The sequence below is a fragment of the Ranitomeya variabilis genome, chromosome 5 (assembly GCF_051348905.1).
Source record: "Ranitomeya variabilis isolate aRanVar5 chromosome 5, aRanVar5.hap1, whole genome shotgun sequence".
NCBI lineage: Eukaryota > Metazoa > Chordata > Amphibia > Anura > Dendrobatidae > Ranitomeya > Ranitomeya variabilis.
This window is the reverse complement of record NC_135236.1, coordinates 39,646,024-39,661,677: the sequence shown is the minus strand read 5'-3', so window position 1 is coordinate 39,661,677 and position 15,654 is coordinate 39,646,024. Positions and strand designations below refer to the sequence as shown.

Sequence of the window (15,654 nt, the reverse complement as noted above, 5' to 3'; positions counted from 1 at the left end):
CAGAGAGTTCTGGGGCCGCCCCCTATGCACAGAGCCAGGAAGCATGCAGAGAGCAGAGGCACAGAATATGGAGCTGGCAACAGACAGAACGCAACATGACAAGAAGCATTGAGTAAGATGGTGTGTGAGGGAAGGAAGGCCATGTAGGGATGCCAGCAGAGTTGTTATACCCCGTCTCCCTCGCTCATCATACAGCAGCACTATCCTAGCCAAAGTAATTAAAAATAAAAGCATTAGTGGAAACGTGATGATTTACCGAACTGTGACTAAATTTTGCTGACTTTGTGAAAAATGCTTGTGAAATCAAACACGAATCCGAATGTGCTACGTTCGTGCTGAATTTGAGACTGATGAACTTTTTTTAATAAGTTTGCTCATCTCTATGAGTAACCAATTAATTGCATAGGAGGTAACACCAAAGCAGATATATATAATATATAATTTTGTTACTCACTCACTAGGTCAGATCATGACTATGACGCATGTCGAAACTCTTTCCTCTAAGTCTTTTATGTGTACAAGTGCCTTACACACTATGAATTTAATCTTTTTAAATACATAAAATAAGACACTTTATATATATATATATATATATATATATATATATATATATATATATATATGTATATATATGTATATATATATAGAAAACCAATTGCTTCTTTGCTGAATCAAAGCTTTTTTCCTTGCTTATTATCTCAGTGCAGGAAATCTTTATTTGTAAACACATGCAGTTGTGGAAATGATTATTATTTCAAGATGTATTGATTAAAATTATCTTTAAAATTATCCTTGTTCATGGTAAAACCCCTTTAAAGATTGAAAAAAATAGTTGTGTAAATTTTAGGATTTTATTTTTAATATGTAAGCAAGGTAATTAAAATGTGAGTTGAATATTATTAATTTTAACTCTACTTATTTTTTAGTATAATCTCTATAATCTCATTAGGAACCGCTATGGGGTCTGGGTTCATGCCACGTTATGATAGCAATGATTTAACCACCATTTTGTCTTACAGTAAGCCTGTGGTACATCCAGTCCTCTATGGAAGATATATCAATGTACTGCAATAATTACAATTTTCAATTTTATTTTGCTTATGATCTCTATTACTTGTAACATATTTGAATTAGTACCAAGGGTTCCTATTAAGAATATTATCAAAAGTTTCACAAAAAAGTTATATTGAATGAAATTTGTCAAACTTCTTGAAGACTTTTGAAAAGAATATGACAGCCATCATTCAGTTTTCTTGCATGTAAAATATTCATATACCATAGCATTTTAAGTGATTTGATAATTGTCGACAGTACAGACCTTATATTAAAGGTGTTTAAAAATAACATGGATGTTGAAAAAAAGTATCGACGAGGATGGGATTTGAACCCACGCGTGCAGAGCACAATGGATTAGCAGTCCATCGCCTTAACCACTCGGCCACCTCGTCTACTTGCAAATCCAGATGCTATCTTTCACAAATGACATCTCAAGTTGGATTCACATGTGATTTGACTTTTTAACCCCTTAAGCCCGTATGACGTACTATCCCGTCGAGGTGGGGTGGGCCTTAATTCCCGGTGACGGGATAGTACGTCATACGCGATCGGCCGCGCTCACGGGGGGAGCGCGGCCGATCGCGGCCGGGTGTCGGCTGCATATCGCAGCTGACATCCAGCACTATGTGCCAGGAGCGGTCACGGACCGCCCCCGGCACATTAACCCCCGGCACACCGCGATCAAACATGATCGCGGTGTACCGGCGGTACAGGGAAGCATCGCGCAGGGAGGGGGCTCCCTGCGGGCTTCCCTGAGACGATCGGTACAAGGTGATGTACTCACCTCGTACCGAACGTCTTCTCCCTGCAGGCCCCGGATCCAAAATGGCCGAGGGGCTGTATCCGGGTCCTGCAGGGAGCACTTCCGGGTCGGAGCAGGCTGCAGATGAAAGCTGCAGCCTGCTCCGATGAAAGTATGATCGCGGATCTGATAGAGTGCTGTGCACACTATCAGATCTGCGATCTGTGATGTCCCCCCCTGGGACAAAGTAAAAAAGTAAAAAAAAAAATTTCCACATGTGTAAAAAAAAAAAAAAAAAAAAAATTCCTAAATAAATAATAATAAAAAAAAAAATATTATTCCCATAAATACATTTCTTTATCTAAAAAAAACAAACAAAAACAATAAAAGTACACATATTTAGTATCGCCGCGTCCGTAACGACCCAACCTATAAAACTGGCCCACTAGTTAACCCCTTCAGTAAACACCGTAAGAAAAAAAAAAAAAAAAACGAGGCAAAAAACAACGCTTTATTACCATACCGCCGAACAAAAAGTGGAATAACACGCGATCAAAAAGACGGATATAAATAACCATGGTACCACTGAAAACGTCATCTTGTCCCGCAAAAAACGAGCCGCCATACAGCATCATCAGCAAAAAAATTAAAAAGTTATAGTCCTCAGAATAAAGCGATGCCAAAATAATTATTTTTTCTATAAAATAGTTTTTATCGTATAAAAGCGTCAAAACATAAAAAAATGATATAAATGAGGTATCGCTGTAATCGTACTGACCCGAAGAATAAAACTGCTTTATCAATTTTACCAAACGCGGAACGGTATAAACGCCTCCCCCAAAAGAAATTCATGAATAGCTGGTTTTTGGTCTTTCTGCCTCACAAAAATCGGAATAAAAAGCGATCAAAAACTGTCACGTGTCCGAAAATGTTACCAATAAAAACGTCAACTCGTCCCGCAAAAAACAAGACCTCACATGACTCTGTGGACCAAAATGTGGAAAAATTATAGGTCTCAAAATGTGGAGACGCAAAAACTTTTTTGCTATAAAAAGCGTCTTTTAGTCTGGTTTCACACTTGCGTTTTTATCTGCATGCGTTTTTTAAAAAAACCGCATGTGTGAAAAAATGCATGTAAACGCGGTAAAACGCATGCGTTTTTATAGAAAAACACAAGAAAACAAGAAAAAAACAAAAAACCCTAACCCTACCCCTAACCCTACCCCTAACCTGAAATACGTGGCACTGAAATACGTGGCACTGAAATATACGTTTATATACGTATATACGTATATAAGTGCCACGATATTTCAGTGGCCACGTATATAAGTGCCACGTATTTAAGTGCCACGTATTTCAGTGCCACGTATTTCAGTGCCACGTATTTCAGTTCCACGTATTTCAGTGCCACTTATTTCAGTGCCACGTATTTCAGTGCCACGTATTTCAGTGCCACGTATTTCAGTGCCACGTATTTCAGTGCCACGTATTTACGTGCCACGTATTTACGTGCCACGTATTTTTCAGTGCCTGAAATACGTGGCACTGAAATTCGTGGCACTGAAATTCGTGGCACTGAAATATCGTGGCACTGAAATATCGTGGCACTGAAGTATTTACGTGCCACGTATTTTTCAGTGCCTGAAATACGTGGCACTGAAATACGTGGCACTGAAATACGTGGCACTGAAATATCGTGGCACTGAAATACGTGGCACTGAAATACGTGGCACTGAAATACGTGGCACTTAAATACGTGGCTCTTAAATACGTGGCACTTATATACGTGGCACTTATGACTGTCAGAAAATGTTCAGTAAACGGTTAGGGGTGAGGTTAGGGGTAGGGTTTCAGGTAGAATTGGGGAGCTTCCACTGTTCAGGCACATCAGGGGCTCTCCAAACGCGACATGGCGTCCAATCTCAATTCCAGCCAATTCTGCGTTGAAAAAGTAAAACAGTGCTCCTTCCCTTCCGAGCTCTCCCGTGCGTCCAAAAAGGGGTTTACCCCAACATATGGGGTATCAGCGTACTAGGGACAAATTGAACAACAACTTCTGGGGTCCAAGTTCTCTTGTTATCCTTGGGAAAATAAAAATTTGGGGGGCTAAAAATCATTTTTGTGGGAAAAAAAATATGTTTTATTTTCACGGCTCTGCGTTGTAAACTGTAGTGAAACACTTGGGGGTTCAAAGTTCTCACAACACATCTAGATAAGTTCCTTGGGAGGTCTACTTTCCAATATGGGGTCACTTGTGGGGGGTTTGTACTGTTTGGGTACATCAGGGGCTCTGCAAATGCAACGTGACGCCTGCAGACCAATCCATTTAAGTCTGCATTCCAAATGGCGCTCCTTCCCTTCCGAGCTCTGTCATGCGCCCAAACAGTGGTTCCCCCCCACATAGGGGGTATCAGCGTACTCAGGACAAATTGGACAACAACTTTTAGGGTCCAATTTATCCTGATACCCTTGTGAAAATACAAAACTGGGGGCTAAATTTCATTTTTGTGAAAAAAAAAATAAATAATATTTTCACGGCTCTGCGTTATAAACTGTAGTGAAACACTTGGGGGTTCAAAGTTCTCACAACACATCTAGATAAGTTCCTTGGGGGGTCTAGTTTCCAATATGGGGTCACTTGTGGGGGGTTTGTACTGTTTGGGTACATCAGGGGCTCTGCAAATGCAACGTGATGCCTGCAGACCAATCCATTTAAGTCTGCATTCCAAATGGCGCTCCTTCCCTTCCGAGCTCTGTCATGCGCCCAAACAGTGGTTCCCCCCCACATAGGGGGTATCAGCGTACTCAGGACAAATTGGACAACAACTTTTGGGGTCCAATTTATCCTGATACCCTTGTGAAAATACAAAACTTGGGGGCTAAAAAATCATTTTTGTGAAAAAAAAAAATATTTTTATTTTCACGGCTCTGCGTTATAAACTGTAGTGAAACACTTGGGGGTTCAAAGTTCTCAAAACACATCTAGATAAGTTCCTTAGGGGGTCTACTTTCCAAAATGGTGTCACTTGTGGGGGGGTTTAATGTTTAGGCACATCAGGGGCTCTCCAAACGCAACATGGCATCCCATCTTAATTCCAGTCAATTTTGCATTGAAAAGTAAAATAGCGCTTCTTCCCTTCTGAGCTCTGCTATGCACCCAAACAATGGTTTACACCCACATATTGGGTATCAGCGTACTCAGGACAAATTGTACAACAACTTTTGTGGTCTAATTTCTTCTCTTACCCTTGGGGAAATAAAAAAATGGGGGTGAAAAGATCATTTTTGTGAAAAAATATGATTTTTTATTTTTACGGCTCTGCATTATAAACTTCTGTGAAGCACTTGTTGGGTCAAAGTGCTCAACACACATCTAGATAAGTTCCTTAAGGGGTCTACTTTCCAAAATGGTGTCACTTGTTAGGGGTTTCAATGTTTAGGCACATCAGGGGCTCTCCAAATGCAACATGGCGTCCCATCTCAATTCCAGTCAATTTTGCATTGAAAAGTCAAATGGCGCTCCTTCCCTTCTGAGCTCTGCCCTGCGCCCAAACAATGGTTTACACCCACATATGGGGTATCAGTGTACTCAGGACAAATTGCACAACAATTTTTGGGGTCCAATTTCTTCTCTTACCCTTGGGAAAATAAAAAATTGGGGGTGAAAAGATCATTTTTGTGAAAAAATATGATTTTTTATTTTTACGGCTCTGCATTATAAACTTCTGTAAAGCACTTGTTGGGTCAAAGTGCTCACCACACATCTAGATAAGTTCCTTAGGGGGTCTACTTTCCAAAATGGTGTCACTTGTTAGGGGTTTCAATGTTTAGGCACATCAAGGGCTCTCTAAATGCAACATGGCGTCCCATCTCAATTCCAGTCAATTTTGCATTGAAAAGTCAAATGGCGCTCCTTCCCTTCCGAGCTCTGCCCTGCGCCCAAACAATGGTTTACACCCACATATGGGGTATCAGCGTACTCAGGACAAATTGCACAACAATTTTTGGGGTCCAATTTCTTCTCTCACCCTTGGGAAAATAAAAAATTGGGGGTGAAAAGATCATTTTTGTGAAAAAATATGATTTTTTATTTTTACGGCTTTGCATTATAAACTTCTGTAAAGCACTTGTTGGGTCAAAGTGCTCACCACACATCTAGATAAGTTCCTTAGGGGGTCTACTTTCCAAAATGGTGTCACTTGTTAGGGGTTTCAATGTTTAGGCACATCAGGGGCTCTCCAAATGCAACATGGCGTCCCATCTCAATTCCAGTCAATTTTGCATTGAAAAGTCAAATGGCGCTCCTTTGCTTCCAAGCTCTGCCATGCGCCAAAACTGTGGTTTACCCCCACATATGGGGTATCAGCGTACTCAGGACAAATTGTACAACAACTTTTGGGGTCTATTTTCTCCTGTTACCCTTGGTAAAATAAAACAAATTGGAGCTGAAATAAATTTTGTGTGAAAAAAAGTTAAATGTTCATTTTTATTTAAACATTCCAAAAATTCCTGTGAAACACCTGAAGGGTTAATAAACTTCTTGAAAGTGGTTTTGAGTACCTTGAGGGGTGCAGTTTTTAGAATGGTGTCACACTTGGGTATTTTCTATCATATAGACCCGTCAAAATGACTTCAAATGAGATGTGGTCCCTAAAAAAAAATGGTGTTGTAAAAATGAGAAATTGCTGGTCAACTTTTAACCCTTATAACTCCGTCACAAAAAAAAATTTTGGTTCCAAAATTGTGCTGATGTAAAGTAGACATGTGGAAAATGTTATTTATTAAGTATTTTGTGTGACATATGTCTGTGATTTAAGGGCATAAAAATTCAAAGTTGGAAAATTGCGAAATTTTCCAAATTTTCGCCAAATATTCGTTTTTTTCACAAATAAACGCAAGTTATATCGAACAAATTTTACCACTAACATGAAGTACAATATGTCACGAGAAAACAATGTCAGAATCGCCAAGATCCGTTGAAGCGTTCCAGAGTTATAACCTCATAAAGGGACAGTGGTCAGAATTGTAAAAATTGGCCTGGTCATTAACGTGCAAACCACCCTCGGGGCTTAAGGGGTTAATAACTTTTTTGCAGATTTTCCATTTTACTAAACTCTTGGAAAAGGACCACTAGACACAAGCCTGACAAACTTATGCTTTTTTATGTTCATGAATTATTATGTAACATAAGGCTTCACTATTAAAAGATATTGTACATCATAAAAGTGTGTTCTGCTCATACATTAACCCTGTAAGGACAGGGTATTTTTTCATTTTGCACATTACTTTTTTGCTCCTGCTCATCCAAAGACATTTTTTTATTTTTCTGTCAACATGATGGTACGAAATATTACTTTTTTATGGAACAAGTAGTTGTAGTTTTAAAAGACGCTCAATTACCATGGAGTGTACTGAAAATGAAGTTTATATTATTTTATTTATTGGGCTCTAAGAGTGCTTGTTTTTTGGATGAAGAGTAGAGTTGAGAGAATTTGCGTGGGTCCCTGCTTATTCAGCAAGCTATAGCGCTTAGGCTTCTTTCACACTTCCGTCAGTACCCGGCCGTCAGAAAGCGTCGGTGCGACGTACCGACGGACGTTGATGAAATTGTGCCAAACGTGAGCAGCGGACACAGTTTTTAAACGCGTCCACTGCTCATTCTAAAGTCCTGGGGAGGAGATAGCAATCTCCGCCCGGGCATGAACAGCCCAAATTGCAGGATGCAACTTAGAAAAAAACATTCCCATTCGAAACGATGGGCCGCTAAAACCCGACGCATCCAGTGGACGACGCATGCAACGTATGGCCATTCATCGCAGTGAGTCGCTAATGCAAGTCTATGGGGAAAAAATGCATCCTGCGGGCAACTTTGCAGGATGCGTTTTTTCTCCAAAACGATGCATTGCGACGATGGCCAAGCAACGGAAGTGTGAAAGTAGCCTAACCGAATAAGCTGCAGAGAGAACCTGGCTTCCTGGATCGCTCTGTCCAATCAGCTGTATGACTCCACAGCTGCATGTGCTGTTGCTGTGTGACATGACATATGCATGGAGAGCCTGTTTGTTGGGCTGCGATACATGCAGCTGCGGAGTCGAACAGTTGAGGAGCCAGATCCATCCAGGAAGCTAGGTTCCCTCTGCAGCTTATTCAGTAAGGCCTCTTTCACACATCCATTGGTACGGGGCCGTCGCAAACCGTCGGCCCGACGTACCGACGGACGTTGTGTAAATAGTGCACAATGTGGGCAGCGGATGCAGTTTTCAGATGCATCCGCTGCCCATTATGAGTTCCGGGGAGGAGGGGGCGGAGTTCCAGCCGCGCATGCACGGTCGGAAATGGCAGTACCAATGGATGAAAAAACATTACATTGAACGTTTTTTCGCCACGACGGGCAGCAAAATCACGATGCAACCGTTGCACGACGGTTGCGAAGTTTGGCCATACGTCGCAATGCATCGCTAATGCAGGTCTATGGAGAAAAAATGCATCCTGCGGGCAACTTTGCAGGATGCGTTTTTTCTCCAAAACGACGCATTGCGACGTTGGCCAAACGACGGATGTGTGAAAGAGGCCTTAGTGCTATAGCTTGCCGAATAAGCAGGGACCCAAGAAAATTCACATAGCTCTAAAGAAGAGCTGCAGTTCATGATGTTACACTTTTTGGGCATATATGATATTTTGATAATTTTTTTATTGCATTTATGTTGGAGGTCCATTAACCAAAAAACAGCTTATGGCATTTCATTTTTTTTCTTTACTGCATTTATGGCACTGGATAAACAATTTTACTTTTTCATCAGACTTTTACAAATGTAGTGTTACTGATTATGCTTATTTTATTTTTTAATTAAACTTTTACTTGATTTCTCATACAAAAGTGATAATGATGAAAAACAGGGATGAATTAAGATATTCAGATTCTTATTTAGGAATTTTCAGTTTAAAATTTAAAATCTAGTATTAAACCCTCTTTTCTTACAAATTCAAAGATGACAATGGATAAGATATTAATCTACAGAAATTAAATAAAACACTTTTTTTTAAACCATGTGCCGACAGGTTCTATTCTATTGTCAGTAGGATTAGATTTCCATTTTCAATCTTAACCCAAGCATCAATCAAGTTATGAAAAGATGAAAGAGATACTTGACCCCGATGTGATTTGAACACACAACCTTCTGATCTGGAGTCAGACGCGCTACCGTTGCACCACGAGGTCAATTGAAAAACATGTGTGCTCCAGTACTTCTCATGAAAACTGCATGAAATAATATATGGACCCCATCTGGAAATTTGCTACTGTTAATCACATTTTGGAAAATGATATAAACAAGGATAAATTAAGATCATGACATTCAGATTCAGGGATTTCCAGTTTAAAATGTAAAATCTAGTAATAAACCCTCTTTTTGTATAAATTCAAAGATGACAATGGCATGAACAAAGTGTTAGTTAGTGATAATTTTTTTAATGTTTTGAACTCAATTCCCAAATGATATTTCACATCAAAGTATTGATGATAGGATATTAATCTATATAATTTAAATAAAAAACTTTTTTAAACACTGTGCTGACAGGTGGCAGAAAAGTCAAGTTATTCTATTGTCAGTAGGATTACGCAGTTTCCGTTTTCAACCTTAACCCAAACATCGATCAAGTTATGAAAAAGTTACTTGACCGCGATGTGATTTTAACACCCAACCTTCTGATCTAGAGTCAGATGTGCTACAGTTGCGCCACGAGGTCAGTTGAAAAATCATTTTTACTCCAATAATTCACATGAAAAGTGATTAAGATAACTTATGGACGCCATCTGGAAATTTTCTACTTTTAATCACATTCTGGAAAAGATATAAACAAGCATGAATTAAGATTGTCACATTCGGATTCAGGGCTTTAAAGATTAAAATTTAAAATCTAGACATAAACCCTCTTTTCTTACAAATTCAACGATGACAAATTCATGAACAAAGTGTTAGTTGTTCCCGGCATAGATTAATTTTTTTGATGTTTTGAACTCGATTGCCAAATGATATTTCTCATCAAAGTATTGCTGATAAGACATTAAAATCTATAATTTAAATAAAACCCTTTTTTTAAACCCTGTGCCGACAGGTGGCAACAAAGTCCAGTTATTCTATTGTCACTAGGATTACGCAGTTTCCGTTTTTAATCTTAATGCAAGCATCGATCAAGTTATGAAAAGATGAAAGAGTTAGTTGATCCAGATGTGATTTTAACATGCAACCTTCTGATAAGGAGTCAGACGCGCTACCATTACGCCACAAGGTCAGTGGCAAAGCATGTTTGCTACAATACTTCATATGAAAAGTGCATGAGATAATATATGAACACCATCTGGAAATTTGCTACTTTTAACCCCTCTCTGACCTTAGATGTACTATCCTATCGAGGTGACCTGGGCCTATCTGACCCTTGACGGGATAGTACATCATGCCCTTTAATGCTATACCGCGACTAGTGTTGAGCATTCCGATACCGCAAGTATCGGGTATCGGCCGATACTAGCGGTATCGGAATTCCAATACCGAGATCCGATACTTACCGCATATCGGATACCGGAATCGGAAGTTCCCATAATTCAAACAGCACAAATTCCGCCAATGAGGAATGATTACAAGTGTGGGCACATCCTGTTCAGCATGGTGGGCATGTAACCACTGGCAAGGCTGTGATTGGCTGCTGAAATGATGTCATGATGCACTATAAAAAACGCTGCCACCCTTTCTGGCTCACTCTGCTGTGAATTCAGTTAGACATAGGACGCTGTGTTCTGACTGAGGGCCAGTTGAGATAGCGATTTGCTTCTTTTTGCTTTTCCCAGGCTAATTTAGCAACCGCTGTGTGTTCACCTTGCTTTTGCCTTGCAGTGCTGTTTTCACAGCGATCTGCAAGGTCTCTGTGTGTGTGTGTGAGTGCAGCCCACTCTCTAGTCTGTGTGCAGCCATAGCCGGTTGTATTCAGCTCAGGGTGGTTCACTGTCTCATACTGTTCTATCCATTCCATTGTCCTTTTTTGCAAATAGTGCAGCCCGCTGCACTTTTTTTCAAATAATTCCTATTAGTGGCTTTCACCCGTATCCAGCTAAATTGTGGAAAAACACTACATAGGATAACGTAGAGGAGGTTTTTTGGGCCTCGCAGCGCCATTTACGGCTGTCTGCACGGTCTCTGTGTGAGTGCAGCTCACCCTGTAGTCTGTGTGCAGCCACAGCTGGTTGTATCCAGCTCAGGGTGCGTCACTTCCTCATAGCGTAAAATACATTGTCCTTTTTAGCAAATAGTGCAGCCCGCTTCACATTTTTTCAAATAATTCCTATTAGTGGCTTTCCACCCGTATCCAGCTAAATTGTGGAAAAACACTACATAGGATAACGTAGAGGAGGTTTTTTGGGCCTTGCAGCGCCATTTACGGCTGTCTGCACGGTCTCCGTGTGAGTGCAGCTCGCCCTGTAGTCAGTTCAGCCCCCCAAAAATAAATAACTAATAAAGTTCACCAAACACCACTTTACAGTTGTGTAGGCCACATTAGCTCATATTAAAGTCTAGTCCACACTTTAGAAAATTAGTGTTTCTTATACCTGTTAGGAGCTGTTCAGGAATAAGCACACTAAGCCGTTAGTACTTTTCTGCTTATCTTTATCAGTCAACCAAGATGAAGAAGGCAGTTAGTAAGGCACGTGGGCGTGGGCGCGGAGCAGGGAGAGGACTTGGGGATTCTGTGCCTGCTGCTGGCACCAGTGACTCATCATAACTCAGCAGGGAACAGTCCTTCATGCGCAGCTTTGTCGGAGAGCGCCGTACACCGCTGCTGCGTGAAGACCAAATTGAAGCCGTTGTCGGATGGATGGCAGCTAACGCATCGACTTCAATTAGTGCCACATCCTCTCAGGCACAGAGCACTGGAGAGCACCCATCTGTCTCTTCACCACCTGCCAAATTGCACAGGCAGTCAGAGAGCCCAGGACAGGAGCCGTCTCTACTTCTGTTCTCTGAATCTCTTGGCTTGGAAACAGGGGGCCAGCCAAGCAGCATTGGAGAAATGGAAGAAGAGGCAGTGTGCAGTGATGCCCAACAGCTTTTTCTCTCTGAGTCTGAAGAGGCAGGTGGGCCAGTGCCTCCGGTCACCACACCGCAGTACGCAACCGCTGATGATGACACTCAGGTGCCACTTTCTGCGTGCATGCTGTGCTGCTGAGACTACCCAGGAGGAGCAGTTGGTGGCAGAGGGTAGTGTAGATGACGAGGTCCTTGACCCATCGTGGCGTGAGGGACAGGAAGGTGGTGGGAGCAGCTCTGAGGAAGAGATTCCCCGAACGGGCCAAAGAGGGAGAGGGAGGGGGAAGACTGCGGAGCCTGTAGCCTCCACTTCGGCACCCGTTAGGAGCATGCCTATTCCAACAGCCAAAAAGGGCGCTCCCAAGACTTGCAGTGCCTGGGCCTTTTTTGACACAGTTGCAGATGACATTTGCTTTGTCAAATGCAAGGTGTGTCATCAGAAAATCAAAAGAGGGTGAAATGTCAGCAGCCTCAATACGTCAAATATGTGGAAACATGTGCGGACCAGGCACACGGCGGAGTTACAAAAACACACTGAAGAGCTAGGCCAACCAACAGCGGCAGCTACCACCTCTTCAGCTCGTGTTGCCTCTTCCTCCAGCTCACACACAGCTGGTTCGGCTTCCTCCCAGGATCGCCATGGAAGAATCTCTGGCACTGTTGTCCAGAGACCCACTGTAATTCCACCCGCAGCAGCACGTTCCCAGTCATCCTCACACTCCCAGGCCAGTCTACAGCCATCGGTAGTACAGGCATGGGAGAAAAGGCGGCCATTCTCGTCAAACCACCCACGAGCACAGGCTCTGAATGCAGGCATTGCCAAACTTCTGTCACTGGAAATGCTGTCATTCAGGCTGGTGGAGACTGACAGCTTCGTTGACTTGATGGCATTGGCAGTCCCACAGTACAATGTGCCCAGCCGCTTTTATTTCAGCAGGCAAGCCGTCCCTGCCCTGCACAAGCATGTGGAGGGACACATAAAACACGCGCTACTGAACGCCCTCAGTAGCAAGGTCCACCTCACCACAGATGCGTGGACCAGTCACCATGGACAGGGGCGATACCTTTCCCTCACTGCCCATTGGGTTAATGTTGTTGAGCCGGGTACAGATCGTGCGAGTGGCGCAGGACGTGTCCTGCCCACTCCAAGGATTGCAGGAATCCAGTCTGTACGCATTGACTCCCCCTCATACACAAGTTCCTCAGAAATATTGCTGCAGGAGCCATCACAGTCCACCTCCACATGGACCCGTGAACGTTTACCTGTTACGACCGACATGAGCACAGCCGTGGCTAAACGTCAACAGGCCGTCTTGAAATTAATTTCTTTGGGGAATCGAAGCCACACAGCGCAGGAGCTCTGGAATGCCATCAAGCAGGAGAGCGATGTGTGGTTTGTGCCAGCGAATCTCCAGCCAGGCATGGTAGTGTGTGACAATGGCCGATATCTGGTGGCTGCTCTGGGCCTCGGCAACCTCACTCACATCCCATGTCTGGCACATGTGCTCAACTTGGTCGTGCAGAGTTTTTTGAGGGACTATCCGGATCTTGATGCACTGCTGCACAAGGTCCGCCTAGAGTGTGCTCACTTGCGGCGTTCCAGCATGGCAAGATAGCGCATTGCAGCTCTGCAGCGCCGATTCCGCCTTCCAGAACATCACATCATATGTGACCTACCTACCAGGTGGAATTCCACGTTACATATGTTGGAGCGATTGTGTGAGCAGCAGCAAGCAGTAATGGAGTACCAGCTGCATCAGGCGCAAAGAAGTCGCACTCCGCGCCGTTCAGACTTCACAACCACAGAGTGGGCCACTATGAAGGACGTCTGCCAGGTTTTGCGTCCCTTCGATTATTCCACGCGGATGGCGAGTGCAGATGATGCACTAGTCAGCATGACTGTCCCCCTTATCAGCTTGCTTCAACAAACACTGCAAGCGCTAATGGATGATGTTTGTTGTGAATTAGACTTTTTGGCTCCCTCTTGTGGTTACTAGTGATATGACTCTGGGATTGTCCTTCCTCAGTTTGGCTCCCACCTGGGTTGTTAGTCCAGGGGAGTTGCTATATAAGCTTCCTGGATCCTTAGTCCATTGCCTGGCATCATTGTAATCAGATCCTTTCTGTTTGCTCCTGTCTGCTGGTCCGGGTTCGTGCAAAATTAAGCTAAGTCCTGCTTCTTTGTTTTTTGGTTATTTGCTTGCTCTCATTTTTGTCCAGCTTGTACTAAATGTGATTCCTGACCTTGCTGGAAGCTCTAGGGGGCTGGTGTTCTCCCCCCGGGCCGTTAGATGGTTCGGGGGTTCTTGAATATCCAGCGTGGATATTTTGATAGGGTTTTTGCTGACCATATAAGTCATCTTACTATATTCTGCTATTAGCTAGTGGGCCTCTCTTTGCTAAATACCTAGCTCATTCTTACGTTTGTCTTCCTCTTACCTCACCGTTTTTATTTGTTGGGGGCTTGTATCCAACTTTTGGGGTCTTTTCTCTGGAGGCAAGAAAGGTCTTTCTTTTCCCTTCTAGGGTTAGTTAGTTCTCCGGCTGGCGCGAGACGTCTAGAACCAACGTAGGCACGTTCCCCGGCTGCTGCTATTTGTGGTGCTAGGATTAGATATATGGTCAGCTCAGTTACCACTGCCCTATGAGCTGGTTTTTTGTGTTTGCAGACTTAGTAATTATTTCTGAGACCCTCTGCCATTGGGGTCATAACAGTATGCCAGGCAAACATCGAATGTTTAATGCATTGCTGAAGTGGGATTATAAGAAAGGAAATTCTGAGGTTTTTTTTTTTTTTTTCCTCTCTTCCTCCCCTTTACCTCTGAGTGGCTTGTGCTTGCTGCAGACATGAATGTCCAGACCTTGATTATAAGTGTAGACCAGCTTGCTGCTCGTGTGCAGGGCATACAAGATTTTGTTACCAGTAGTCCAATGTCTGAACCTAAAATACCTATTCCTGAACTGTTTTCTGGAGACCGATTTAAGTTTAGGAATTTCAGGAATAATTGTAAATTGTTTCTATCTCTGAGACCCCGTTCATCTGGAGATTCAGCTCAGCAAGTTAAAATTGTTATCTCTTTTTTACGGGGCGACCCTCAGGATTGGGCTTTCTCGCTAGCGCCAGGAGATCCGGCATTGGCAAATATTGATGCGTTTTTTCTGGCGCTCGGATTGCTTTACGAGGAACCCAATCTTGAAGTTCAGGCAGAAAAAGCCTTGCTGGCTATTTCTCAGGGCCAGGATGAAGCTGAAGTGTATTGCCAAAAATTTCGGAAATGGTCCGTGCTTACTCAGTGGAATGAGTGTGCTCTGGCTGCAAATTTCAGAAATGGCCTTTCTGAAGCCATTAAGAATGTGATGGTGGGTTTCCCCATTCCTACAAGTCTGAATGATTCCATGGCGCTGGCTATTCAAATTGACCGGCGTTTGCGGGAGCGCAAAACCACTAATCCTCTGGTGGTGTTGTCTGAACAAACACCTGATTTAATGAAATGTGATAGAATTCCGACTAGAAATGAGCGGAAAAATCATAGACGTCAGAATGGGTTGTGTTTTTACTGTGGTGATTCTACACATGTTATATCAGCATGCTCTAAACGCCTAACAAGGGTTGTTAGTCCTGTCGCCATTGGTAATTTGCAACCTAAATTTATTTTGTCTGTGACTTTAATTTGCTCATTGTCTTCTTACCCTGTTATGGCGTTTGTGGATTCAGGTGCTGCCCTGAGTCTTATGGATCTGTCATATGCCAAGCGCTGTGGTTTTGTTCTTGAACCG

The 15,654-nt window shown here is 42.8% G+C and overlaps 2 non-coding genes across 2 annotated transcripts; both read right to left on the bottom strand.

The window, feature by feature from the left end:
* Positions 1-1,366: 1,366 nt before the first annotated feature.
* Positions 1,367-1,448, bottom strand: TRNAS-GCU (transfer RNA serine (anticodon GCU)). Its single transcript has one exon. It is a non-coding gene; the product is annotated as a tRNA-Ser (tRNA).
* Positions 1,449-8,945: 7,497 nt separating this feature from the next.
* Positions 8,946-9,017, bottom strand: TRNAW-CCA (transfer RNA tryptophan (anticodon CCA)). The gene has a single exon. It is a non-coding gene; the product is annotated as a tRNA-Trp (tRNA).
* Positions 9,018-15,654: the final 6,637 nt, after the last annotated feature.